General features: G+C 41.2%; 1 protein-coding gene across 6 annotated transcripts in view; it reads right to left on the bottom strand.

Annotated features, from left to right (window-relative positions):
- Positions 1-27,285, bottom strand: part of ROR1 (receptor tyrosine kinase like orphan receptor 1) — a 383,873-nt gene that overhangs the window by 273,243 nt on the left and 83,345 nt on the right. The window contains exon 1 of one of the 6 annotated variants that reach the window (XM_073234069.1): positions 16,296-26,222. The exons of 4 other annotated variants lie outside the window; for them this stretch is intronic. The gene's annotated coding sequence lies outside the window, so the exon portion shown is untranslated. One more of the 6 variants, XM_037024369.2, reaches the window with a different exon arrangement.

Raw genomic sequence — 27,285 nt, 5'->3', positions numbered from 1 at the left:
CTGTACTGGACAGAAGCTACCTAGAACCAGAGGAACCACAGCTCTGACCTCATGGATGCCACTCCCAAGACATGCCTGGGTATTAATTCCTAAGCAGACGGCATACCAAAAATAAGGAAAACTTCAAAAACATAAGATAGAAAACCACAGTATCTTTAGAATCAAGATGAAAAGGAAAAAAAAATTCTAAAATATTCCAATAATATTAACAAACAAGACTATTTAACAGCTGATGAAGTGTTCAGAGCCAGTGGTTTCAACTCTCTGAGCCTTGGGTTCTGTGTGTTAAAACAGGAGGGGGAAGAGACTGACAGAGAACCTCAAAGTTCTATCAGTTCAAACTACCTGTGATTCAGTGAGTTCAAGAAGATGCTAATGGTACAGTGGGTGCCTGACTCTACCCTGCCTCAACTTCAAATGCCATCTTGGTAAACAGAGGTGGTTCTCTTTCTAAGGCCTACCCATCTTTTTAATGAGATCAAGATATAGGGTTTATTTTCTTGAGTGGGTGGTGGGTGTTAGCCTTACCCAAAGTTTCAAGTTCAGAAATGTAGTTACCTTAAAGACAAGATTATATCCTGCTATCTAAACAGAAACAATAAAGAAAACGTGGATAACTATTATTTGTATTTCTAAATTTGAGTAACAGACCTGTGTTCAAAAACGAACATGAACATAGTACAAGAATGTAACTGTAAATTCAAAACAAGAATTTGGTAACTCTATTCAATGATCTTCATCGGCCCATCGCCGTATTACTGTTTGCCATCTCCAGCTTGAGGGATTATGAGGTTTTTATCTAAAATGCTTTATAACTTTTCCCAAACCTTGGTCAAATCACATACTTCTATAAAATACAAACAGGCCTTAAGAGTTCATCAGTGTTGTGTCCTCCAAATATGTTTCATTAAAAGTATTCGAAGTTGGCTTAAATCATGTGACCTAAAAGCTCCTACAGTTCACATCCAAGAATTTTCTGGACCAAGGGAAAACAAGCTGCGTAGCATTTCCCACACTCCTGACACAGATTTGAAAGACCTTAGCCTACTTGGCAAAATAGGGAAAATGCATTTAAGATGTATGCCTCTTGCCAGAGAAAGGGGTTTTGACCTTCTGGCCAAGCAGATTTCAACCTCATGGCCAAATCAAATGAAAACCAGATTTCATTCTACAAATTGTAGAATGTTTCTAACTACAATTTCCGACTTTCCCACTTTGCCAATTTATAATTCATTGCCCTGAAGGAGGGATTATGCACAGGGAAATGGTTTCGGTGTATAAACAACAAAGAATCAGATCTTCTTTGCTCCTCCTTCCTTTCTTTTTTTAAATCCACCTAGCCCAGAAATCCCCGTGCTACAGACACCCAATCCTCAACATGATAGGAATAAGGGTCAGATTCACAAAAATCAACTCCACAAGCATAAGGTATGTGTGGAATGTTGGAGGGTATGGGAGTTATATGTGAATAAATAACAAATTAATGACTGAGTGAATTAATGGATGACTAAATGAGAGGGGTTATTGCAAAGAGCAACACAATGGCATTGCCTTTCACCATCAAATTGCCTTCTTTTATATTATAAACGTTCAGAACACATCTGTTGGCCCACTTGGTATAGCACCACCCAGAGACTGACCAATACTTTTGATGTCATTAATTGAATAAAAAGACTACTGTTTCCCATTTCCTAGAAACACTGACACCTCTAAATCTATCAAAGAAGACCAGAAAAAACAAAAAAGGTCCATACTCAGTTAAAAACAGAACAAAGAAACACAAAAAACAAAAACTCTTCGGTCTACATATCATGGAGATACGTTGGAAATAAAATTGCCAAAAATCAGCCTCTGTTCTATTCACCTGACATAGAGGCGACCAGAGGCAAACAAGCAGGTAGTCTTCAAGGCCAAATTTAATGCATCCTTTCCCCATCTCTCAGCCCCACGTTTGTGTGACCTTCCAGAAGTTGGATGTTACCATGCCTCCTGCTCTTCTCCCCACACCTGGGAAGCAGAACTTGAGGAAGAGGGGCCAGAGCTGGGAAGGCTGAACAGCAAGCCCCTGTCATGACTGGCAGCAGGAAGTACCACACAAGTCTGAGGTTTCACGCCTCACTGCCCTCTCAGTACAAAATACTCACAGCAACACTGTGCCCAGGAGATGTTTACTGTCTAAACCCACAGCCAATCGCCCCTCAGAAAAACATTCTTCCTACTGTAGAGTGTCCACCACTGTTGAGACAGGGCACCCTCTGTGGCTGATGCCACTAAAATGAACCCACCTTGCAATAAAACCATGCTGCTCATTGCTTTCTCCTGCCAGTGGGTCCTTGGCAACGGTACCAGAGAACCCAAACACACCTGTTTGCACAGTGCTGGGACACATAGGGTGAGGGTCGGGGAGGGACTGTGTCTTTGGGAAATCAGGCTGGCCACAAAGCAGATGGTCCCTCTGGTCATCCCCAAAGCCACCCCCATCGCCCTTCCTGGTTCTGTTTCTAAGAATCACAGGCTGTCTAGTCCTACCCTCTTCATTCTACAAATGAAAAAACGAATGTTTAGAGAAGTTTAGCAACTTCTCCAAATTCACGGGGCTCATTAGTGGTGGCAGAGCTGGGCCAAACCCAGGACTGCTGGTGCTAGTCCAGTACAGACTTGCACAAACATGGGTTTCATAGGAAGAGAGAGAATGCTGCATTTCAGTCCTAGAGTTGCTGCTCATGGGTTGGTGACCTTGGGGAAATAACACCTATCTAAGTAAACCTTCTCAAGCTTTCTCATCTGTAAAACAGATAATAAATACAGCTACAGCTCACTAAGTAGATGTTCAACTCTGATAATATACTTAAAAGTGCTTACAGGAATATAAAATGTTACAGCTCTTGGTACAAATCACTCTTCATAAATCACACCAAGTTTCCTTCATTTGTTTAAAGACCCATTAGGCCTCTGGGTCAGACGGACTCTACTCATCTTTTCAGACTCAACCTGCTATGATCTCCTCCAGAGCCTCCTCTGCCCTCCCAGATGGAGTGAAGGACGCAGCTCCCCCTGCACATATCCACCCTTCCCCTACACTGAATGCCTCTTTATTGCCTAAGCATAGTGAATCACCCCTCAAAGAAACATGCTTCCCCCTGTACACTGTGCCCACCACTGTTGAGACAGCCTTTTCCCCCATTCTATTGTAAGAATCTCAGGAAAATGGACTATGTCTTCATCACCTTTGCATTTTTAACACCTAACACAATTCTTAACCCATAAAAGTGAATTTATTTATTATTTTCAAAAAAATAAAAAGAACAAAATCACTAAGGAGCAAGGTAACTCAAAATTACAGGTAACCATACTTTCTACCTCTGACTTGCAAATCCTGAAATGAAATTCCCAGGCAACCAGTCACACCTGTGGGTCTTCCTACAAGGTATGTATTTCCAGGTAAGCCACCTCCATCAGCTCTGAATGCCTCAGACAAAGGACTCCTCACCACCACCTTCCAGTCACTTGACTTGTAATCATTCTCCAAAGAATTTTCACATCCATTACTCTGACATTCTTTGGGGTTATTTCTGACACACCACGAAAAAAGAAGATCTTTGCTTTGCTCTGTTTAACAGGGCCTCATGATGCAAAAAGACAGACATCTTAATGTTATAAATTGAGCACAGGAGGACTTCTTACCCAACTGGAACTTGGGACTGCTACAAATCTGCAGAATATCTTGAGAATCAGCACTTGGTGGGTTTGATTAACAGAAAGCAGTGCAATATAACACGCTCCGGTATCTGACTTAGGGGAGCCCTAAGTCCTATCCTCTGTCACTAAGGGTCATGATGAATAGCAAAAAGAAAACATTGTTTTAAAATATTTTTAATCACAGTAATGAGAATATAATAAAAGCTGCCAAGTTTTGAGCTCTTTACTATATACTATATTTTTTGGGGTAGATGACAAAGCATTTGTTTTTTAACAGTCCTAGAGAAATACGGCATTCCAGTTGCTGAAAATGTATAAAGTACAGACAGTCAACAATTAGGGCCCAGGCAACTTGCTCCCATATGGGCTATGCTGTCTCCCCTCTATCTTTGTAAATGACTTCCTCTGCCTGGAAGTCCTCCACCACCATCCTAACCCTCCATTTTTCCTCTCTTGCTTCTTCTTTTAGCAAATTCCTCCTCACCTCTGGGAAATCTTCCAGCACCTCCTGTCCAGAATAAAGTACTCTTTCCCCTGTGATTTATAATAAACCAATGACCTTGGGTTATAACTAAGTCTTTGTTAGGATGTCCCATTGGACTGTGAGCTCCATGAGGGTAGAAAATTAATCTTTTTCATCTTCTTTATCCCTACTATCGAGTATAGAATTTTATAGCTAATACCTCTAGCACAGAATAGGTATAAAATAAATGGTAAGTGAAAAAAAATAAAAATAAGAAATAAAAAATAAATGGTAAGTGAGTGAATGAGTAAAGAGTTCCCTTAACATAACTAGGGCAAATTGGCAAATTAATGATAAAAAGATAGGTGAACAGGACTAGGAAAGTGACATTTTCCTTTGTAAAATATCCCAAGATCTCCAAAGAAAAGGTGCTTGAGAGGTATGTCTGACTTTTATTAGTTGTTTGGTATGGGCATTAAAAAGTGGATAAATTTTTATGTTTTTAATGGACCAGCTAGAGACCATACAATCTCCCTGAATTCTTCCTCTAAAATGAAATTCCCTTAAGTAGGTCATGACAGGGAGATTTATCTCAGTGGTCAGGTCCTTCTGCAATGAAGGCAACTATAAAAATGTCCTTTTCTGGCTTTGGTAAGCCAGGGTGGCTTGGGATGATCTGGGAAAATACCATCTATATACCAACCCTCTAGAATCTTAAACATGACTAGACTTCCATCTGGTTTATTAGTGTCCTCCATGGATCTCAAAATACTTTAAAATCAGATTTAGTACCACACTTACCCTAGAGGAGAAATGCCAAATTTTCCCCTCCTCCTGGTATCTTCATTCTTGTGCAAATACAATACTATTTACTCCAATATTTGAATAGTTATTTAAAAACCAATTACAAATTGCCAACAGAGTGGCACAGGAAGATGTAAGCGGAAAGTCTTTTAAATATTGAACTGCCACGATATATTTTAAATAAAATTGAACTTGCAAATCTCTAGTTTATGCCCAGCTTTTCAGGGATAGACAGACTAACTATAAAGGCAGGTACCTGTGGGCAAACAGAAATCAGGAACATGCTAGGATACCCAAGGCCAGGTCTGCATGTGTTCTGTGCCTTTTGCAGGCTCTCCTATATTGGGCATTATAGAAAGTATACAGGTAATGCAGTCAAACAGATCAGGGCTCAAGTCCCAGCTTACACACTGCCTAGATACACAACTTGGGAATTTACTGAACCTCTCTGAGCATCTATTTCTCATCAGTAAAATGGGGTTAATGGTGCCTATGGAAGCCAGCCTCCAGGATGGTCACAATTAGCCCCACCTCCTGGTTTCTACACCCTAGCATAGTCCCTTCTACATTTTACTGTTTTACCAGGCAACATCAGTCTCTACCACTGAGAACATAGGGCACAAGTAGCGGCATGCCACTTCTGAGATTAGGTTATAAATGATTGTGGCTTCCATGTTGGGCGTTCTCTCTCTCCTCACTCACCCTAGGGAAAGCCAAGCCGTGAGCAGCCCTATTCAGATGTTCATGCGTCACTGCATGAACCTGGAAGCAGAATTTCCAGCCCCAGTCCAGCCTTTGGGGGTGCAGACCCAGCCCATAGCTTGACTTAATCTCATGAAGCACTAAGCTAAGCCACTTACAGATCCCTGATCCTTAGACACTGTGTGAGTTAATAAATGTCTGTTGTCTTAAACCTCTACATTTGAGGGTTGTGTGTTAGATAACTAATACAATGCCTATTGTGTACAGTTAGAGTGAAGATCGAAATAGTGTACGTCAAATGCTAAGCTTATGCTTGGAACATGTTAGGTGGTCAAATGGTTGTTTTGAAAATTAAAATTATATTATTAATAATAATATTATCAGTTAAAACTTGTGTTATTGTTAATAATTATACATCATAAAATAACAGTATTATTTTATTTTAGATTCACCAGTTTTCTCTGGGAAAGAAACTAGTAGAAGGTCCTTAATCTTAATGATAGATTTGTTTTCATAGTTCCTGTTGTTAGCCCAAGACCTAATCTTAGCACCTACAGTTCTAATTTGCAGATACCACTGATGTCAAGAATTCTGAGGAGTGACTGAATTTTTCTATGTAAATATTTAAAAGGCAATGAAAAAGAAAAAAGGAAGACTCTACTCTCTAACCAATAGATACTGCCTTTAAATAATAATGAACTTCTACTTATCTGTTACATCAATTAACAAGAGTCCTTCATTCATAGATCTGCTCTGGGTTAAAGCCCCAGACACAGTCCCCTGACTGAATCACAGTGAACACCCTGTGGCCTTAAGCAAGTTACTTCAACTCTTTAAGCTTCAAGTTTGCCACGTGGAAAACAGGGAAAGCAGTACTCATCTTAGGGTGTTGTTTCACCCTAAGATAAAAAGATAATGAAGTATTTGGAAGGGTGCCTGGCACATAGTAAGTGGTCAATAAATGTGAGCTATTATTCTTTCCACTCCCTGCTGTGTAATAGGAATTATTAAACTCATTTTAGAGAAGAGGTCATCAAGGCCCAACATGTCAAAGTATTTGTTCAAGGTAAGAAGAAATGCTGTTCTTTCCAGTCTTCTGATATTTGAAAGCATAGTCCTGAATAAAATAAAACCCTTCTTAGATTTACACAGGTGGCAGTGAATACATGTTCTTTAAAATGGCCCTGTGTATAATCCACAGAGATATACAAGAGTGAGGGGGGAGGGACAAGAGATAGGATTGACTGGAAAAAGGAGCACGAGAACTTTCTGGAATGATGCAAAAGTTCTGTCACTTGCTTTAGGTAGTGGTTTCACAAGTAGACACAGTGTTAAAATGGATGGAAAAGAACACATTTTAAGTGTTTAAATTAACATAAATTTTAATTATGTTCATTATACCTCAATAAAAATGATACAAATAAACAAAAGCAAAAAAAAAAACCTCACATATTCAACCAAAACTTTGGTCCTCTGACATGACCTCAAGCCCACTCTCCTCTTCCTCCTTCCATATATTCTTCAGGGAAGAAAGCACAGTGACTCAGAGTAGACAGTCATAGCCTGCCACCACCAGCACCCCACCCTACACCCTGCCAGGAAAACCCCAACCAAACAGAAAACAAAGGGCAAAGGCTAGTGAGCTCCTCCAAGCCCTCAGACAACCTTCCCCGTATCCCCTAGAAGTGGTCTGTGCCCACCCTCCAGGGACATGCTCTGAGCCACCCACCTGGGCCATTGCCCAACCTGCCCCAGTGAGGACAGAAGACCTCAGTCTCCCGGGCTGTCAATCTAACCCCTCAAACAAGAAATTCATTTTGGAGGAGGAAGGAGTGTGGAAGGGTCAGGATCCTTCCATCCTTCTTTATACAGAATAGAAAAACATCCTATATCCATCCAGGTAACCATAATAATTCAAAGCCACTCAAACTTCACTTCTGCTCCCATCAGCCTAATGGAGATGCAGCAAGGCCTGGGGTAGCTCAAGGTTCCACATTCCAGCTGCCATCTCTGCCACTGTAGAAGTGAGTGGATGAGTATGTGGGGCTTTTTCCTAACTTTTAAAATAAGTCTTTTTTGGAAAAGGAGAAATATGAACCCTAGGAGGAAAACATTTTTCTTTCTGTAAATCTAAGGGGAAACTGGAATAGCCTCTGGACACCAACAGTCTGCAGAAGATCCAGAGACCTCTGTGTCCCCGGGTTCACAGTGCCATGGAGATTGGATGGTTAGCTAGGCTTACTTGCTAGTTATGGGACTCATTTGCCTCAGCAGAATTACAAAATACTACATATCACAGACCTTCCCAGATTTTTATCAAGTAGTGAAAACAATGTGTCTAAAATCTCTAACTCCAAGGCCCGAGAACTAGAATGTCAGAGCTACCAAGAACCTCAGACACCATCTACTTCAACTACCTCATTTTCCAAGAAAGAATGCATCCCAAAAAGAGATGTGCTTTCTAGTGCAGGGAGGGATCACACCCAGAGGACTCAAGTCTGCTCTGCTGCACTGTTGTAAAGAGAGTAAATCCTAAGGGTTCTCATCACAAGGAAAAAAAATTTCTCTCTTTTTCTTTTTCTTTTCGTTGTATCCATACAAGGTAATAGATATTAACTAAACTTATTGTAGTAATCCTTTCACAATATATGTAAATCAAACCTTAAACTTATACAGTGATATATGTCAATTACATCTCAACCAAAATGAGTGGGGAGACACACACACACACACACATACGTCATTGAAACAGTGAGAAAAGAATTGTTAGAAAAAAAAATCCCTGTGATTCAAGAGGCCAAGGGTTCAGATGCTGTCACCAACTAACTGTGTGACCTTGAGCCACTTCCTTCACCTCTCTGGTCCTCAGTTTCCTCACTGCCAAAGTGAAAGGGTTGGCCTTGGGGACCTCTGAGTTCCCAGGATTGTGGCATGGGACAGGTCCGTGAGAGAAGATACTGAGACAAGCTGGTCTTCACGTGTCCCTCACATCCCATGCAGAGGGGCAGCTCCACCAGTCTTTACAAATCATGCCCAGGAACAGAGGTGGGAATACTAACCGTGAAGGGGTGAGGCGGCCGACCGCAGGAAGCCCGTGGCACCATGCTCCTTGTGGAAACCACCAGAGAGGGGACAGCCAAGGGGTACAGAGAGTTCAGCTGCCTACTGGCCATTAGTATGAAAATAATAGGATCAGTCTCTCTCTCTGCACCAAAGCCCCAAAGCGCCTGTAACTCAGGAAGGGATTACTCCACTTGAGCAAAACCTGTGGTGTTCCCTGCACTGCTTTGCCCCTGCTATATTGCCCAGCCAAGCATTCTGGCGACAGTATAAACAGGTGACTAACAGGCATGTTTGGGAAGAAGCGTAAGCAGGAGCTGGATTGGAGCACAGTGCACATTTCTGCTTCCTCCCCTCCGCCCAGGCCGGAGGCTGTCCCAGAGACAGCACATGCGCACTGTCACCCCATCCACAAGGGCGGCCTCTACCCCCAGATGCAGACCTCTCCTAGAGGAGGGGCAAGGGGCGTCAGGACGGTGGGAGCCTCATTTATTCAGCAAGAATGAGATGAACCTGGCGTGAGAAATCAGACTCAGAACAGAAGCTGGCAGAACATCTGACGTGGTGCTGGCAGCCAGAGTCAACACGAGCTACACAGTTGCAAAGGCAGAACACCCGTCAGCAAAAGGACTCCCTCGTGCTCTCTGGCCTTTTCTCTGAGGCCAGCTCATTGCACCCAGCCATAACACAGGTTTTAACAAAAGCTCAGAGCTGGGAAATGGGCCTTTTTGTGTCTTGTCCTCAAGTATTTTTTTAGGAAGGTGTTTTCCTTTCTGAGCAAATATTTTATAGGGTATTTTTGACATGAGCGGCCTAGAAAGCCTGCGAAGGAGGAGTTGTTTTGTTTTTAAACAGAAGATGGGCATACTACGAATGAAACAGGGAAGGGCCAGACGGGGGCAGAAAGGCTCCGCTGCCGTCACAGCAGATCAAGAAACTTGCCCCAACAAGAAGTCAACTCCACCAAGGGAGTCAACTTAACGGCTGAGCTCAAAATTATACATGTTTGTTCTCTGGCTTCAGCAAAACAGTTTGGGATATCTCTTCCTGTAGAATAAAAAAAAAAAAAATCTCTGAGTTAGAAGGGCCTACAGGTCCAAACCCCTAGATAATATATAAATCCCTTCTATAATATCTCCAGCAAGTGCTAACCCATTCTCTGCATCACCACTTCAGGGAGAGGAAACTTAACATTTGCCCTTTCCACTTCAGGGAGGACTGCACCACTGGAGGCTTCATCCAGAAACTGAGCTGAAATTTGCTTTCCATAAATATCTGTCCATTTTTCATAATTCCATACAACATAAGCCTAATTCTTATGCCACCAATAATCTTCATAATATTTGAGGACGATTGTTGTGTTTTGTCTTTACAGGTTTAGCAACCTCAAAATCATCAAACTACCTCCCTATCCTGGTGGTTTTGCCCAGGACACATGCCAGTTGGGCGGTTTTTATCTTTAAATTTCTTTACAAAAATGAACATTCCTTCTGAATATGGTCTGAACACGGAAGAATAGGGCAGGACTATTATGACTCTTTCTGAACAGTGTGCACCTTTACTATTTTCTGAACACTGTGTATCATTACTATTTTCCCTCTGTGGCCACATCACACTGTGTACACTAGCCAAGTTTACAATCCCAATTCAACCCTTTCATGTGTGTTATTGCCAGGCCAAGCATTCCTCCATCCTGTTTTTGAAATGATTTTGAAATAAAATGAAATTTTACATTTTTCCCTATGAAATAGTATCTGGTTGGGGTCAAGCCGTTTGAGCCATCTGGCTTCAGATTAAGTCATCCACAGATTCAGCAACCTGCCACTGTGTCTTCTGCTAATTTGATCAGCATGTATGTCATCTTTGTCTAATCAAGTCATTGATATAAAAGTTGAACAAGAACAGGCTAGATGCCAGAACTCAAAAGGGTGCCACTAGAGCCTTCTTTCCATATTAATATTTACTAAGGAATCAGTATTGTTTGGTGCTATTTCATTGCCCTTCTGGGCTTTAACATCCAAACTACTTATGATCTGTCTTTTGCAAAGCTATTCATTCTCTGTTACAAGGAACAATTTACCTGTCCCCAGGCACATCTACTATCTCATGCCTCCATGTTTTAGCCTCTTTTGCCTACAGCACCCTTCTCCTGCTTGTTCACCTGATGAAACTCATATCCATTTTTCAAGTCTCAGCTCCAAGTTCCTATGAATCCACTCTCTGCTCCATAGGCGGACTTGGGTGTTCCCAGAGCATCTGGTATGACCCTCTACTACACCACCCAGCACACTGAGCTGCAGCGGCCTCAGCTTCCCGGGAGACCACGAACAACAAATGGGTGGTACATTGGCCATGATCCCCTCTCCTACCCTCATGGAAGATTGTATTAATCAATCATTAAGGCCAGATGAAAATTCAGAATTCTTCCCAACACAACCCACCAGGCGGCCGCTACCAGTTAACTGATTGGATTTGACACTCAAGTTCAAACTCTATCCTATTTTCTAATTTCCTTAAGGGCAGACACCATGCTTCATTCACCTTTGTATTGCGAGGCCTAGCAACATAACTGGCATAAAAGTAGCTCAATCATTGTTTGCTGAATAGAATGACTTTGTTTACCAGAGATCTAGCATTTAGAAAATGAATTTCCCCACGTACATATAAGATCTCCATAAACAAAACAGCTCTGGTAGTGGCAAAAGGGGGCCATCTGCACTAATTGTGATTAACACTAGAGAATATTAATTGAGCATTGCTGAAGAACCTTCTTCACCTGATTCTGAACAGAGTTCCCTGAAAGGGCTGGCCTGATTGGTCTTGGTATTCACAGCCCTCATTTAATATACGTACATGTAGGACCTTACAGGTCTGGAACCAGTTTAACTGACTTCCTAGCTTTATGTACCCAAATATCCATTAACTGATAGTAATTTTAGGAGATCTGAATGCCAGTGTTGAAAATAGGTCAGCCAAAGTTTTATCTATAAGAAATCTGTATAATGAAGGTCCCCATGGAATACTCTTCAGAGACAGCCACTTGAACCAAAAAGAAAAATTCCTAAAAAGACTCATTAATTATCACACTTCAGTATTGTTAAAGAGCCCTTGGGACACATCTAGGGGCAGTTGTACTTATGTAAAGGTCTAGTTAGGGCTGGCTCATCACTGACTATTATTAATTATTTAGTAATTAGTCCTTCTTTTTGTATCTCTACCTATGGGATGGATAGTCTAGAACTTAATCTAACTTCCAGTGTTACTTTTGCTGAGTTAACAATGTGCACAGAAGAGAACTTGTAAATGAAAAGGTTAAGAAAGTTAAGGTAGAGCAAAGTCCCCTTCTTTTCATAAATAACTTTTTGAGAAGCCTCTTTAGAATTCCTAGTATTATATTCAACTCCATTCTGGGACTTTGTGAAGATGCTGAGTAAATTAGATGTGGTTAGTAGTACTTGGCTAGAAGTAGGTGATCAACAGATGTCTGCTGAATGGACAGATGGATAAGCGAACAGATGGCTGTTATGCACCTTGGTCTATGGAGTAGCTAGATAAGTCAGACATCCCATCTCCTGATTCAACTTGCATAAATCAGAATGAGCCTGAACTAATCAACAAGAGAACAAACAACTCCAACAGAGTTTAAATTAACTCATAAGTAAACTTAATAGGCTCAAATTCTTTTACAGGGAAAGTATCTTTTAAAGAAACAATTTAGAGGATTGTCAAAGAAGACATCAGGACTAATTATAATCACGGATTTGGAGGTACTTGCCTGTATTCCACAGTAACACTGCAGGATCACATGGTGTGGTTCTCTGCTCAGGGTTTTGGCCCCATGAGAAGAATAATTTGGGTATCAGAAGTTCCTAGATTTTGTTCTGAGGAAAAGGCTCTAATCTTTTTTGTGCTTATAATTCCTTGGCATTGTTTAATCAGCAATACTACTACTACTAATAATAGCCAGTATTTATTAAGCTCTTACTTTGAACCAGGGACTGTTCTCAGCATTACACAAGCATTTATTACATTTAACTATTTGAAAACCCTTGTATTTATTACTACTATTACCCACATTTCACACATGAGGATGCAGGCATCAAGATGTTAGGTAATTTCCATGGTCACCGGCTGAGAAATGGTAGACCCTGAATTCACACCCACCAACCTGTCTTCCTAATGACCAGAGCCTTCTATGAAATGAGTGTGGTTCACACTTCTTCATCCAGGGAAGACCCTCACTCTCCTAACCTTTATTTATTAGCCATCCCCACCCTACCCCAATTACTACAATTTTTTTAAAATTCTGTTTCAACTTTTTCTCAGTAAAGTATATCACTCTACTTTGCTCTCATATGTTGGTTCTTTTTTGCCCCTCCAACTCCTAAATTAACATGTCCCCAGGTCTGTTCTGAAAGAAGTTCCATAATAATGTTTTCTGTGGTCAAGTAAGTTTAGAAAATGGTAGGTAAAACAGCTAAACAACACTTGTTTGCTGTAAGACTTCTCAAGGTCTTTATTTGCTGATGTGGACTCTACATCTTCAACAGCAAGTTTTGTAAATGTATCTGATGAGAAAACTCTTTCTTCCCACAGAACACGTGGGGTCCCACAGAACATACCTAAGAAATGCTGCCAGAAAGTGAGGTGTTCCCACGTCTGTGGCCTTAACCCTCATGTCAGCACAGATCATCTCCCTAGTTGTCTCAAGTTCTCTCGAAGTTATACACAGGCCTTAATTTCCACCTCATCTAGCCTCACTCCCTCTCACAGACCCTATCCCTTTGGCAAAACCACTACAGAAGACATCATCCATGATGAGAGAGGAGTTAGGGTTTTTTTTCCTTTATAGATTCATCTTTTCCTTTTCAGTATAAATTTAAGACCAGGAATCAGTTGTTACCACAAGTGAGTTTCCTTTTACCAGATAATACGAGTTAAGTGATCTGTCTGGGTTTGCTTTTTTGCCTTCCTTATTATCAAGAGGAAATGAATCAATTAACTTTATATATATATATATACACATAATTAAGTAAGTAATAAAGCAAGCCAGTAAGTTTTGCCCAAAGTTTATGTTCCTGCTCAGCTAAGACCTGACACATTTTCCTGTGGTTTCTGTTTTTCCCTGTGATGGTTTACTTGCCTTTAAATTAAGTTGTTCTTTCAGTAAGTTTTAATATTTTAGGTTGTCAATCCCTGTAGAGAAGAAATGAATTAATAAATGAAGTTATTCACCAAATGAATGTGGAGGACCTGAGATGCCCCACGTTTCATACGCAGTGGTGACAAAACACTAGAGTCTCCACCTGCAAGGAGTTTCCAGTCTTGCGAAAGAGAAGGCAAGCAGTAAAGACGTGAGTATAGAAAAGTACCAAACTGTGATGAATGCTTAATAAGTGCTCACAGAGAGGGAATGCAGTGACTGAGAATAAGTCCAGGCTTCAGGGTAAAAAAGCCTCACTCACCCAAAAGGAGTTAAAGCCACACATGCGCACAGCCCTCCGCCTCAAGGAGGAGAGAGTCCTTGTCTGATGTGACATGTTCTTACTAAATTCATCCCAGAGTTTACAAACTTTGACAGCATGGATCAAAGACTTCCAGTATCTTTCTTTTAACATTTCCCCGCCCCTGCCAAATTTCTAATAAACTGTTTCTCCTGAATATAGCAGCTGCTAAATTGTCCTCTTTAAATTGGAAGTCTATGTGCTTCCTTTATACAAAAACTGGAAAAGGAAGAAGTAAAAGGTGGTTAAAAAAATAGTAAGAAATAAATTGGAAGTCTTAAGTCTTCCCTAAAAATCAATATCCCTTAAATTTTCTCTAGAAATAGCAAAGAAAATATATAGAAGTCTCCTCTGGCCTTCAGTAAGACAAAAATGCTATTTACTCAGCCTCTAGCCACACTGTATAAAGAATTTCTGTTATCTGCATACACTCCCATCCAACCTTTCCACAGACTGCTCCCCACCTTCCTCCCTCCAAGGCCAATCCTCTCAGCATACTTCACAAATGAGGAATAAAAATGACAAGTTATTAAACTTTTTACTTTTCCCACATGCCACATTCTACTCTCCTGCCTTATACACATCGCCACTAAATCATGACAATAACATCAGGTGGTGTGTGCTATTATCCCCAGCCTGCAGATGAGGAAACTGAGCTTCAGATTGAGCAGTTTACCCTATTCACACACTGAATGGCCAAGTTAGCTATTGAATTCTTGCAGGTCTGATTCCAGAGGCAGATTTTTAACCATTATTGCTTTCCACCTAGAGTCATTTAACTCTCCTCCCAGAGGAATTTTTCTTTCTAATTAGGCAAGACCTCTTCAGGTCTTGGTGTCAGAATATATGAACAGAACTGGAGGCCACTGCTCTTTCCATTACATCAAGCACCCAAAGGGCAATGATCCTGCTTCACTAGAAAACAGAAAGCTCGGCATCTAAACTAGAGAAATCAGCACTAATCCTGGCATGCTCTCATTTTCTAAGAGTATGTTTTCAGAAGAAAATATGCTATTTTCATTGCAGAAAAGAGTCATTGCTTTCTTAGCTTAAACTAGCTATTTACTTTTCTCTGGCAACCTCATTGACAAGTAGGAGTGCAGTACATGAGATTCTCATTGGTGAGCTATGCTGTCTTCCAGTTGGTGTATTTTGGTTTCAACGACAAGGCTGTGCAACGTGATCTTATTTCTGCACAGCCAACCTAAAATATAGCCTTGAGACTGCAAAAAGGAAGAAGAAAGAAAAAGAGAAAGGAAGAAAAGAAACAAAAGAAAGGGCTGACATAAACACATGTCTTCCCTCTCACTCACTCCCTCTCCACAAACCCTACACCCCCACCATGGAAACAGTTTCCAATTTGTTTCATAATTGCATTGAGTCAGCTGGGCTACACTCAGACCATTTCTCAAATTCACTATGCCCCTTAAATGCAGGAAGATGAAGCATTTAAGAAAATTTTCTTCCTTTCCACATAATCTCTCTTTGGTTACTTGAATTGAGGTGCCTTCAAAGAGGAGGGGGTAGAAATTGTGGAAATCACCGTTGAATTGCAAACGTGTGCAAGTGATGCACAAAGTGGGAAGGAGTGAAAAATGAAATTCCTCTGTGAAAATAATGCACATGTCCCAGGGAAATGAGCCACACATTTTTTATGAATCAAGAGACCAGTGCTTTCTTTATGTGCACGCCAAACAGCATTCCTGGGTAACAGTTCCATATCTCATGAGGTGTAGGCCACTTCACTCCACCTTATTAGAAACATTCAAAACAAGGCAAGTATTTTGAAACCCATAAAATTTATGGAATTCTAAGCACACCAAAGACAGAATGGGCGAGGGACTCCTCTGTTTAACTGGTTTTAATTTATATTCACTTGAGCAGTTTAACCTACCTTTAAAATCCAACCAAGACTTGAAAACATTAATAACTATAAACCATTTTTTTTAAACTGTGTCCAACTTTCTCAAGAACCTTAAAGATCACTTGCTTAAAGGTTCAGGGACACAAGAAAAATGAATTACAGACTCCCTAGAAAATTGGCTATGACCTTTGTCACTCACCTGATTACTTACCCACCTCACTGGCCATTTGAAAGGCAAGAGAGGCCTCCAGCTGGTGGGCAGTGCAGCAACGAGCCTCAATAGTCCCTGGAAATTCTAGACAGCAATAAGTGGGGAGAGAAGTGATCAAGCAAGTCTATTTATCTTGAAGCCCAAGTAAATTAGACAATATGCAGTGGCAAACAAAAGACATTCTTCAGAACAAATACCACCATGACTTGATTGTACAGTTTTAAGTAGCTTAAAAGAATTTCATTTTTCCCCTTATCCAAGGTAAGATCCAAAGGAAGAACTCAATTTTAATATTTACTCTTTTAATTTAGCAGTCCTTATACAGAGGGCATACCACGTAGAGAAAAAACAAAAGCAAAAAAGTAAACTATGGCCACTGTCCTCAAGGATCTTAATTAGGGCTCAAAAGTTCAAGTGACATTAGAAAACCTTTCCAGGGCACTTACTGTGTGCCAAGCACTATGCATGTTTTCTCAATCTTCCCTTCTCCATCAATCCTCAGGGAAGATACTATTTTTATTCTTTATGCCCTGTTTGTAGATGAGGAAACAGAAGCTTCGAAAGGTGAAGTGACTTGCTCAAGAACACACAGGGATTGGCAGAGATAGGAATTAAATATAGCCTGCCTAATTCTAAAGCCTCGTTTAAAAAGTTAATTACACTTCAGATAGCAAGATCACAGGATTTTCCACTGTAAGTTCAGTAAAAGCCAACACCAAGAGCTTACTTTGTTGTAGGCACTGTTTTGTAAGCACGTGACATAAATTAATTAATTGCTGTTTATAATTACATAACAAAATAAGTACTATGATTATCTGAGATTTACAGATGAAGGCACCAAGCACAGAGAGGTTAAGCAACTTGCCCAGGGTCATACCTTTCATAAGTGACAGAATCTAGATCTAAACCCAGGCAGCTGACTCCAAGTTGTTCTCTTTGCCACTCCACTATCCATCTGTATGGTGGCCCCAAGAGAGCCAATAAATTCTTTCCATTAGTAGGATAATAACAGAGTCCAGAACCATAAAAGAAATGCTCCACTATGCTTTGTGCTTACCTGACTATACCTGGGGCATTTCGTTCAGGTATTTTTACAACATTTTAAGAAAAACATTGACAAATTGGAACTTGTCCAGCAGAGAACAAGAAGGGAAGAAAATAGGGAAACAATATATGGAGTAAGTGGAATTGTTTGGCCTGGAAAAGAAACTTCCAGAGCACACAGGTACCATCTCCCTAAAATGTTAAGGAGGCCATAACCTCCCTAAGAAGGTGTAGGAAGCAGCCTAGGACCTAACTCATTTAACATTCATCTGCTCATCAATTATAACTAAGTAGCCAGTATGTGTCAAATGGGGGAAAAGCTCCGTAGCTTAATAACTCTTGCATTTCAGAAGTGGAAGATCTGCTCACTCAGTGCAATCCACCGAAAGAGGGAAGGACAGATAGCAGAGAAGATTCCTGCACTGGATGGTACATGGGACACGGGACCTCTGCAGCTCTGCTAAGATCCATTAATCCTCTCTTGCACTATCAGTATAAAAAAAATGCCTAAAAATCCTCACAAATTACAACCCTGGATCATCTTTAAGAGGCCAAAAGCAGCAGCCTCCCAATAAGAATAATGTTTTCAGTGGGCTTTACATTGAGAATATGACAAGTTTGAAAAATAGTAAAACATATCACACTTTGAAAATAAGCCAAAGGACTACTTGCCTTCTAAAACAAGAGTAACTATTTAGGAAAAATGCAATTTCCTTCTCCTCAAATTCCTCTTTTGCTAATGAGTTTATTAGTATATCTCATTAACAGTCATCTTGTTCCTAGATGTGTCTTGGCTGTTTTTTATGTTGTACACTGAGCAAGAAACCATGGTATCAGTGTCCCCGGTCTCCCGGGGCCACAGAACCAGCTCCTAACATCAGCCCTGGGGCCAGTTTACAGCAGTGACAGGCACTTGCCATTGGCCCCTCTAGCAAAATGTTTTCCAATTTCTGAGTCAGGAGAAGCATCAGAGATCAAGATCTATAGACACATTCCATAATATGACCACTTCCAAATGGGAAAAAAAAAATCAAAACCACTGCAATAGTTTTAAATTTAAGTCAGACAGTATGTCCCATGCATTACTACTGCATTCTCTGTTAAAATGAAGATACATACATATTTCAGTGTTACTACTAAAATGATTTTTGTAAAGGTTTTTTAGTTCCTTTTTTAGGGGAACAATGTACTATTTGCTAAAACACATAAAATCTTATTCTATTTCAAGGCATTCTTCTAGATAGAATAATGAATTTTCCATAGGTAAAGAATATTTCTCCTGAACCAATTGAAAGAGTTTTTAGCGATACTTGTTCTTTTAGTCTCCATCAATGGGACTGAGAGATTTGCATGAATCAGTCTAAAACAACTGAAACTAGCAACCAGAAGGATGGTAACAGGATTCTACCACCTAACAGGAAAGGGCTTTGACCAAGGCTGTTCCCTTCATCCAGATGTTTTCTCCATACAGGTTTTTGTTGCTTTGTTTTGTTTTTTAAAGAATGATTTGAGGGAGTGAGAGTAGCGAGTGAGAAACAAGATCTCTCAACTAAAAATATCTTGCTCTATAGTTTATAATAAATACTATTTGAAACAGAAACATTGTTTAGCAGTAGCTGGAATCACTCAAATAGAGGCATGCAAACTCCACCCTAAGTCTAGAAGCAAACACATCAGTGGAGGCCAAAATCTGCACGCAGCTTCGACAAGACTTCAGAAGCACAAAGAGAAATCGTAGCAGGATTCGGTGAAAGCAGTTCAGAGTGTGTCTCTCCCATCACTTACTGTATCTCCAATTCCAAAGGAGAGAAACTGACTGAAAATATTTCTCCATAAAAATAAAGGAATGTGGGAATACTGTCTCCATAAAAATAAAATCATAAGTATACCCGGATAATCCTGGGAATGTAAACCTCTCCAATCATCTCCTACCCTCTCACCGACTTTCTTTGGGTTTCGGATGCCAAAAGAAATCATAAAAATATAACCTATTTTTATTATTGTGGGATTTTAAGAAACCAAGAGATTATGACTAACAAATTAAAAATGGAGACAAACTATGTCTCCATTAGCACCACTAATGAAGGGAAGAAGTGAAAGATAAATAATGGACAATCCGAAAACAATCAAATTTGTATTTGATCCTGAAGCAAGATAGATCTGTTCTTTTGCAGTAGGCTTGCCTTCCTAATTACTTTCCTCCCTCTGAACCAATGACAAAATTGGACTGCCTTCAAGAACTCACACTGATAATGGGAGAGAAGGCCAAGGGAGGCTGGGGGCCTTGGACAAATCTGGGAGAAATTCAATTGGATGATATGCATGTCTTTTAAATGTCCCCTTAAGCAAGCACCAACTCTATGTGAGATGCTACATTATCTACTTCATTACCTCTAGGAAAGCTTTCTACAGCACTGCCCTATTAATATCACCACCCTCTTTACAAATGAGAAAAATCAAGGCAAAAAGAGGTTGAGGAATTTATCTGGCCATATAACTGGGCAAGAAGGAACCTGGGACTCAAGTCTACATATGTGTGACTCCAACGCCAACATTCTTTCCACTATGCATTGCTGCTTCCCATTCTTAAGGGATAAGTCTCATAGTGGGTAATACACAGACAAGATCATCAAAAGCTGATGTGTATAACATTTCACACAAGACATGTAAATATGCAAATTTACCAGGGAAGGGTGATACTTAGCTATTTACTGATGGGACTTAATATAGACCACCCTGTTATAATATAAAACATATTTACTATGAATTTCTTCCCAGATGTGGTGCTGACAGTTTCTGTTGCAACCAAGCAGTTTGTTTCTTTCTATTTCTCAACCAAGTTTAATACAGAGGGTTTTGCAAGGCCACATTTCAGGTTAGATCGTACACTTTGGCAAACACAGTATAAGACTGGTGTTTAATCTTGACAGTGTCTCATTAGTGTAAATCAGTGACTCAATACTAAACTGGAAAACAAGCAGTTAAGAGACCCCAGCTAAAACAAGTTTCATTAAAACAATAATGACTTAATACTAGCTGTGCCCAGTTTCAGAAAGCTTCAAGCCCCCTAATCGTTTTCTGGATGGTTTCCACTCCAACCAGTTTCCATGTTGATGTAAATCCATCAATCTCCAGTGAGATGTGCATGGGAAAATGAACATAATGTTAAGTCTTCAGAGACCTTGTTGCAATGTCAAAATCAAGTGATGTCAGTTTAATTTACAGCAAAAAAAAAAAAAGCACTGTAAAGACAAATGTCTTCTGGAGCCTGTCTGGTTGGCCTAGAGCAAATGCTCTACGAAGCTGGGTAGAGAAACCGGTTTCCATTTGCCTGGCAGTTTTCTCACTCCAAGAAGGCACTTGGCAATGATAGCACGTTCAACAAGCCAGTTAGCTCGACTGAGCACTGGGGACTCCAGAGTGTATCAACTCCTCGTGTTCCACAGGGAACGATCATTTGTACCAATCAATCAAGTCCTTTGCTCGTATCATCTACTGTGTACTCCCATTAGCACTGGAAACGCACAAGCTTTCATGAAAGAACTTGCTAACTTCCTAAGTGGGAAGTCCCCACCTTTTCAACAACAAGGACCCCTTCTGTTATTCTTCCTCCGTGGGTGCCATGTTTCAAAGACTCTACCAGATGCTTCTTAAAGTGACCATGCAATACTAAAAATGGTTTACAGACCCCGGTCTTAACTAGTCCTGGAATCCCAGTTTGGAAAGCAATAAGATCATAATATGAAACAGGAAATAACAAAAAAAAGAATGCTTCACATTCATTGAGCGCTTACTGTTTATGCCAGCCACTGTGCTACATGCATTATTTACATTATCCAATTTGATCTCACCACAACCTTGTGAGATGGGTACTGTAACCACCTTCCTCATAGAAAGATTCAGAAATGTTAGGTAATTTGCCCAAGGCCACCAAACTAGAGCCAAAGCTAAGATTTGAAGTCCTCTATTTAACTTGAAAGCCACTGCTCTTCTCCACTCCCCTAGTTCCCTTGCCGCTCGCTCCTAGTTGCATCTCTAGCTCCTCACTCCCTTTGGAAAACATCGTACGCATTCTGCCTGCTCTGGGAACTTTTGGAAAGCTTCCAGTTATCACCTTACTCTCCCGACAATACCCTCTCCTTGGTCTGCAAAGAAATACTTCAAATCCTTACAGGAGAGAGAGAAAAAATCTAGAGCATCAATGAGTCAAAGCCAAAGTGCAAAAGCATTCCAGAATAAATCAAGGTGTAAATCAATCAATTTCTTAATCACCATGTATTGGCACCTAACTTCCTGTACTCAAAGAATAACGTAGGGCTCTATCTCCTGGATGTCCCAGAGACCCTCAAATGTTTCCTGGTATATTCTCTTCTTTGAACGTTGAAAGGCCAAGAAGTTTCACTCTGATAGACAATGCTCAAGGCTCCTGACAAAGGCACCAAAGGCATCTGTGGACAAGGAGTTCTAGGCAGTTCCCTCTTTCTACCTCCCTAATTCCTCCTCTAAGGACAAGGAAAGAAAACAAAGTACTTGGGCGAAGTGGGGTGAGAGCTTCCTCTAGATGCTCAGAGTTTAAACCACAGGTTCTATAAGAACAGCAAAATGTCTGCACACAGATATAATTACTTTTGAAAGCATATGTGAATAATATATTGATGTGTATGGAGTGGGAAGCTGGGAAGAACAGAATACCAAATAACACTGACAGCACAGTTTCAACCATATTGTAATGGGTATGTGGACAGAGACTATCTATGAACCCAAAAATGTATTTAAATTTGATTTGGACAAATGGCAGGCCCACACACATTTTTCCTTGTGTTCTGCATTCAGTTTCTGTTATACTCTTTGTGCAATAAATGATTTCAAAAGCATATTACATGCAGGGCATATGATTATGTGACACAAGCATAAACAAATTAGCTTGGTGACATGTCAGCCAAGCATTAACCACTGAGAAAATTCTGAGTTAGGATGCCTGTCTGGGGCTACTTACTTACCTCTCTCTCTCTCAAGAGGAACTACGTCCAGTTGCAAGATTCCTTTTGATCATGCTCTATGCCTCCGGGCCCAGATCTTATGGACAGCATTACTACCTCTTCGGGAAGCCTAACAAGTGTTCTAAAATAATACATAGAATGAGGTCTTCCAAAAGTGTTACTTTCCTACTCAAAGAAAAACTAGCAAAACTACAACTACAATTAATGAGAGTTGGGTTCCTAACAACCCAGCACCACAAAGCTAAATTCTATACTGGAAAATAAAATGTGGGGAAGAGCAAGATTCAGCTCAGAGAATGCAGAGATGAGAGAACACTGTGAGTCAGATCTGTGGCAAGGGCCTCCTATTTATTCCTGTTCTGTAGCACACACACCCCTTCTTAGCAGGTCTGACGAGAGATAGTAAGATGCATATTATCTTGACAGGCTGGCACAGAGACCAGGCCCACAGGCGCACAACCTGGGAGTGAGGGCAGATGTTAGCCCAGGCAAAATGAGCTGCAAGCTGACGTGGAAGAATACTGGGCTGATGCCAGTATGTTCAGACTCACCAAGGAGTGAGGTGTCTTTGAGAAACTACAGTTCTAGATTATTAGTAGTTATAAATAATCATAATAATCACAATCATCATTCTGACAGTTGAGGGTTTGCCATGCATGAGCTCACAGGTTATGATGTTGCTATAATGCCCTTTTCTGAGAAACAACGGGATCTTAGGATCTGGGCACCTTTTCCAAAACACCTCTGAACAGACAGTGGATTCAGAGGGATGTTCGCACTAATGCAGAGACTTTATTCACTGTAGCCAGGTCATGAGCCTCTGCAATCATTCAATGAATGCTATTTATAGAGGATTATGGGGGGTGAAAAAAGAAAATACAGTTTTTCTGTTTCCTTCACCACATTCCCAAACCCTATTCCTGGTCCCTTTTCTGATACCCTCACTTCTGTCCCACTGCCCAGTGGGTGGTGACCACCTCCCCTGATCTTGCACAGGACTTTATCTGTACCTGGCCAATTACAAAAAGACTTTAAAAGCTTCCATTTATCAAGTGCCTCCCCTGCACCGGACCCTTTTTCCCTGCTTTTTCAAACCCTAAAGCAAACCTTCCAGGAATGGAATGTATTATTCTCAATTTAAAGATTTAGAAACCAAACTTAAATGAGACTGAGTAACTTGCCTGGAGCCAAAAGAGCTAAGAAGTGGTAGACCATGAATGTGAACCCAAGACTACTAGATTCCCAAACCATTAGCTGTGCATCCTGCCATACCCCATGGACCAGCCACTCTCGGGCTCATGTTTCTCTCTTACAAGGTGACAAGATCCTTGAGGGTGAGACCCACGTCTGAGTCATCACACAGTCATTTATGAGCTGTCTTAAGCAATCCCTGAAGTCTGTGGTGGACAGAACACAGAGTAGCTATTTAATAAGTACCTGCTGAATAAATGATAAAATGAGATAAAACCCATGGGAGCATTGAGCAAGGGCCATTGCCAAGCACTGGCAACAAAAGAGAGCACCAGGATTTCCCTGGGCCTTGCATCACAGAATGGCCTCCTTCCACTTGGCCCAAGTGGATTCAGCCCGACATGTCACAGCTACGTTTTCACTAGCAGCCTCACCTCAGCCCCACCTGGGCCTCCTGTGCAGTGCCAAAGCAGGAGGCCCTGCAGGCAATGAGAGCAACAGCTTGTATTTCTAAAGGGAACTAACTACATTACCATTCTCTGCAGAAACCTGCACTCCATAGCTTCAACATCCCCCAAACAGCTGGAATCAGGAAAAGACAGGCAAACCAAGAAAGGTGGAATATTTGGCCTCTGCCCACCATTTACATGGTCCAACAGTAGCCTATGAATGTTAATCTAGATTTATTTTTTTCTCTTAAAGCATAAAGGACAAGTGGTCAGAAGCAGGTCCATAAATTTTCTCTGACTTTTATTAGATAGGGAATAGTTTCATCTGAGAGGTCAGAATAACTTGGAGGAAAAGACAAAGAAAAAAAAACCTCTGAACATGATCTACCACATTACCCCTGACATAACACAGGACTGCTGTCTACTGGCAAGTGAGCTACTTGCTATCATGTGCAGTCAGAACCCCTAAAAAGTCATCAAAATGAGTTAATTTTTCCCATTCAACATTATCATTCCACATACTTCACATCTCATACAGATTCTATAGGGAAAAGAACATGACTGAGACTATTAAGTAATGTAGCTGAATACTTTAATGATAATTTAAAAAAACAGGCTCCCTATATAAACCATCTCATGGAAGGAATCAAAGCACAGAAGGGCACTGAAGAAGTTGTTGAAAAATGTAAGAAAAAGTCCAGTAAACTGACTCTAGTGCTTTATTTTGTGAAACCCCTGGGTCTAACATTCAAGTTTTATAAAAATATCTTAACCCATTCATTCATTCATTATAGAAAAGCATTAATTGTGTGTCTAATTTGGTGCTATAAACTAGGAACACGAGGATGAATAAGGCTTTGTCTCTGTTCTCCATAAGTTTACAGTCTAACAGGAATGAGGCTGCAAAGAGTTCCCACACAATATGGTAAGTGCAGTAACACAAAGGTATACAGGCTTCAACATCACACCATTCAACCACATAACTGGCTGTACAATACAGTGTAACTAAAATTAATTAAAATAATGGTTTTCACTATGCATACCTAGTGATTTCACCTATGTTATCTGATTTCATCCTCAATTAATCCATCACAAGAAAATATTCTTCCTGGGGAAAAAAAAAAACCTGAATTGATGATCAAATCTATTCCTTTCAAGTCTATGTAACAGAACACCTGGAATTTCACAGAAAATAAATTTTGGTACAGAAAGGAAACAGCTTATGACAAACTCAGATATTTCATGAGATAACCACAGCTTCTCCATAAAGGTTTCTTAATCAAATAGTTTCCAACCACTGAACAGGGCTTGTCTAAAAGAGGGGGCTCCACAACTGTGGCTAAAGAAAGATACTTTCTGATTTGGGAAGGAAACTTACAAGGAAATGATAGTAAACAAAGAACAAAAATAAAGCTGAGGTCTTTAGAACTTCAAGGGAAGGAAAAAGCTTCCCTATCCTAAATTTGACTGACGAGAGAGAATTCGACAAGTTCTCATCCGTACTTGATGTGGGAAAAGCAGAGCTCGTATTTTCAAAAGAAACCACTTATTCAAGATAATCAAGTGGAAGTGACGGTCTAAGTCATTTGGGGAGATGTCATAGACACCTAGGTGGGTTCTGCACAGAACAGCCGCATTCTCCCTGCCCATATTTCTTCATGTTTGATACTTGGATTACCCCAGCAGGAAACGAGCAGTCTTTGAATGGAGGGTTTTGTTCAGAATTCTAATAGCTTCCAGCATTTGCCCCAGACCACAAGGAGTATACCAAATTTACTTAGACATCCAGGCCAGACGTGAAGAATTTCTCTGTCAGATCTAGTAAGCTCCACCAATTTAACATTTTGGCTTCTCATGGACAAAGAGAAGACAGCCAAACAGCCCTGGTGCCAGGGGGGAAATCTGGTGACATGTGGCAGTTCTTGGAAGAAAATTAATGAACACGACCAGTAACCTTTCTGCCCCTCTCTCCTCTCTTTATTCAAAGGAGGGAAGCAAAATGTCAGCAACTGAGGTGGCGAGGTAACCACTGCTCCTTCAGCTTCAAGGTTGTTTTTTTTTCCTCTACCAGACTTGCCACATTTCATTGTTAGCTTTCAAGATCACCTAGCTGTGAAGTTTGTTGACTTAAAGATAGAGCCATCATTTGTTCCACTTAATAATTTTGCCCTTGTTAACCTAATAAATAAAAAGGCACCACTGGCAACCTCTGATTCACTCACAAAAACTGTGTGCAGGGCGGGAGCCAAGATGGCGGCGTGAGTAGAGCAGTGGAAATCTCCTCCCAAAAACACATAGAGCTATGAAAATATAACAAAGAAAAATCTTCCTAAAATAGAGACCACAGGACACAGGACAACATCCAGACCACATCCACACCTGCAAGAACCCAGCGCCTTGTGAAGGGGGTAAGATACAAGCCCCAGCCCGGCGGGACCCGAGCGCCCCTCCCCCCGGCTCCCGGCGGGTGGAGAGAAACCGGAGCAGTTTTTTTTTTGGCGAGCGCTTTTTGGAAGCCTTAGAGGGACGGGCCCCCGTTGCTGGGGAGGCAGGGTGGCGGGACCGGTGAGGAGGTGCCTGGGAACGGCGCCGGAGGACAAAGAATATCCCGCGTTTCTCCCTGCGAGACCTGGGGGCGGGTGCCTGAGACCGGTGCCTGAGGACGGAGGAGGTCGCGCGTTTTTCCCCTTTTTTTTTTTCTCTTTTCTGCGAGTGCTTTTTGGAAGCCTAAAAGGGACAGGGACCCCGGTGCTAGGGAGGCAGGGCGGCGGGACTGGTGAGCGGGTGCCTGGGACCGGCACCTGAGGACAAAGAATATCCCGCATTTTTCCCTGTGGGACCGGTGGGTGGGTGCCTGAGACCAGCACCTGAGGACGGAAGAAATCGCGCGTTTTTCCCCTTTTTTTTCTCTCTTTTTGCCAAGTGCTTTTTGGAAGCCTTGAAGGGACAGGGACCCCGGTGCTAGGGAGGCAGGGCGACGGGACTGGTGAGCGGGTGCGTGGGACCAGTGCCTGAGGACAAAGAATATCGAGCGTTCCTTCCCTGCGGGACCGGTGGGTGGGTGCTTTTTGGAAGCCTTGAAAGGACAGGGACCCTGGTGGTAGGGAGACAGGGCAGCAGGACCAGTGCGCGGGTGCCTGGGACCGGCACCTGAGGAAAAAAAAAAAATCGCGTGTTTTTTCTTTTTTTTTTTTCCTTTCTGTTCCCTCTCTCATTGTTGCTGTTGTTGTTTTGGTTTGGAGAGTGCTTTTTGGAAATCTTAAAGGGGCAGGACAGGTCACTTAGACCAGAAGC

This window comes from Manis javanica, chromosome 4, assembly GCF_040802235.1.
Source record: "Manis javanica isolate MJ-LG chromosome 4, MJ_LKY, whole genome shotgun sequence".
NCBI lineage: Eukaryota > Metazoa > Chordata > Mammalia > Pholidota > Manidae > Manis > Manis javanica.
This window is presented reverse-complemented; position numbering and strand designations above follow the sequence as displayed.